The following is a 3,192-nucleotide window of genomic DNA, read 5'->3' as shown; positions in this document are numbered from 1 at the left end:
TGGTTCTCTTTTTGTAAACTCATGTCATACTAAATGAAGGTACTACTGATAAACCCAAGTAAGTGTACCACTTTAAGAGAAGCTCTTTCGTGATATTCACAGTGTATCTCAGTAATTGAAAAATAAGAAAAAGTTAGAAAATGAGATAGAACTACGAGAGATACATGAGATAAGTTCTCACAATATATGTTGAAAACTCTTTAGAATCTATCTCTATATACACAGCCTTAAAATGAACTTATTTTTAAAGCATTTTGTTTTTTTTTTAAGTATTAGTTTTATTTGGAGTAGAAACCTAGTTTAGGACCCCAAATGATAAAGTTGTTCTAAATCTACATTTGTAGATCTCATGGTAGCTATTAACTCGAAGTTTCCTCCGGTGGAACTCTAAGGAATCACTCGGGATATCAAGTTTCTGTCAGTTTCATTTTTTTCTTGTTTTTCACCTTTATCGCGAAATGTCTAAATGCAACTTCTTGGCTAAAACAGTACTCTGTAGTCACAACTCTGGCTCATTCTCTTAGTTTTGGGTGGAGTCCGTTCTCTTTTAATAATCAGTGTTAAAAAAATGGAATCAAACCAGAACAAACCGGGAGCCAGTTGATTAGCTTGTGTATGTAATTTGTTTTTACTGAGGAGAAGAATTATCACCAACGTTAGGTAGAGCTACTAGGTATACAATGGGGGCAGGGCAGGAATAATGTGAATGGGTAGCAATACGACTTTGCTAGTTGCATACTGCCGTTGGCTTATGTCATTTGCAAATTATTCCACACTCTTCCAATAAATAATCTCCTTAAGTTTCGGCACCCCCAAGAAATAATCATATGCAAGTAGTCAATATATAACTTTTAGTCATTATATACATGCCACCTTATCTGAGTTCTGATATCACACTACAGTTCTTAGATCAGAAGTCTCTTTAATTCCTCTACATTTCACTTTACTTTTTTCTTTTATATGTAACTCCAGATGATCCTAAAGAAAGGGAAATAAAACGTGATCTTTCAGAATATAGTTCTTTTCCTCAAATTTTAGGTACAATTCTATAAAATGTCATGTCATATGATATGATACTGAATCAGATAGTACCATGCGGGAGAAATGTACTCCGTCCGTTTCAAATTATATGTCGTTTTAGAGGAAATTTTTTGTTTCAAAATAAGTGTCGTTTTCGGTTTTCAATGCAAAATTTATTGATAATATTCTCTTTTCTATTTTTCTATTGGTTGATACATGGTTATGTGTATTGGTAATAGTATTTTTATTTTGAAAATATGTAAAATTAAATGTTTTCTTAATCTGTGTGTATAAGGTTAGAACGACATGTAATATGAAACAGAAAGAGTTACTTTAAAGCTAAAATGCACACTTTCCAAGATTAGCATTCACATGCAACTAGAGATTATAGATTCTGGCCTGGTCTGATATCTGACATAACTGGTCTTACATAAACCGACTTTAAAAATACTAAATTTTTTTGTTAAGGGAAAAATCTTTAAAAATACACAGACAGAATTTCATTTGCTGAAAAAATACACGAACTTTTTAGGCTTCCCAAAAATACACAGATTACTTTTGGTTGTCCATAAAATACATGAACTTTTGAATTTTGGAGGTTTCACACCTTGATTTTAACGACGTTAACTCTGATCAATAGAATGTTAAGACGCCGTTAGAAGACGTAAACTCTGATTCAAAAGTTTATGTATTTTATGGACAACCAAAATTAGTTTGTTATTTTTTTGGAAATCCTAAAAAGTTCATGTATTTTTTTAGCAAAGAAAATTTAGTCTGTGTATTTTTAAGGAATTTTTCCTATTTTTTTGCAACATCATATTTTTTTTTATTCAAGATTTATTATAATCAGGTTTAACAGTTTAGATCTAGGCATGGATTCAAAAACTTGAACCGGAACAGACTCGAAAACATTCGGTCCAAAACCAAACCGAAAGTGTATAAGTATTTGTTGGGTCAAAAATTCTTCTACTCGAAAAAATCGAAACCGAAAAGAACTGTTCCGAATAGACCCGAATCCAATAAAATCGACCCGAATCCAATAAGATTTTACAGATAGTTTATATTGGATCCATGTCGATTTTATTGGATTCAGTTCGATTTTATTGGATTTGGGTCTATTCGGATCAGTTCTTTTCGGTTTTTATTCTTTCGTGTAAAAGAATTTTTGACCAAACAAATACTTGTATACTTTCGGTTTGGTTTTGGACAGAATATTTTTGTGTCAGTTCCGGTTAGGTTTTTTGAATCCGGCTAAAATACCTAGACCTAAACTGTTAAACCTGATTATAATAAATCTTGAATAAAAAAAATATGATGTTGCACAAGAAAAATAGGAAAAGTTCCTTAAAAATACACAGACTAAATTTTTTTTGCTGAAAAAATACACGAACTTTTCGGCTTTCCAAAAAATACTCAGACTAATTTTGGTTGTCCATAAAATACATAAACTTTTGAATTAGAATTAACGTCTTCTAACGCCATTTTAACATTCCGTTAATCAGAGTTAACGTCGTTAAAATCGAGGTGTAAAACTTCCAAAATTCAAAAGTTCATGTATTTTATAGACAACCAAATTAATTTGTGTATTTTTTTGGGAAGCCTAAAAAGTTCGTGTATTTTTTTAGCAAATAAAATTCAGTCGGTGTATTTTTAAAGAATTTTTCCACTTTAAAAATACTAATTTTTGTTAGTTTTGAAGACTCAGCCAAGTCTACGAATGTGTACGGTATACCATTCAGGACCACTGAGAAAGTTATATATATATATATATATATAAAATATTGGTTACAACCATTCTTAGAATTAGGGGTGGTCAAAATATCCGTAAAATTTAATTCGATCAGTTATTCATTTCGATTCGATCCAAAAATCCGAATATCCGTAACTCAATGAATCGAAACAAATACTAAAATTCAATATCCGTAGAAATAAGGAACAAATCGCAAATACTCATCTTTTTAAAGACGAATATCCGATCTGATCTGTAATGTACATATACATATTTATTATATATAAAATTTTATATAATTTAATATCTTTGTATAAATTTTTAGTTACTTTATCCACTAAATTAAAAATTTGTTCACTAAACTTTTTAAAATACCTAGTTTTTAAATTTGTAATGAAATGTTATTATTTTATATTATTTTTTCCTTTTCTTTTAGTTTATTT

Source organism: Raphanus sativus, chromosome 3 (assembly GCF_000801105.2).
Source record: "Raphanus sativus cultivar WK10039 chromosome 3, ASM80110v3, whole genome shotgun sequence".
Lineage (NCBI taxonomy): Eukaryota > Viridiplantae > Streptophyta > Magnoliopsida > Brassicales > Brassicaceae > Raphanus > Raphanus sativus.
Note: the sequence above shows the minus strand (reverse complement) of the source record.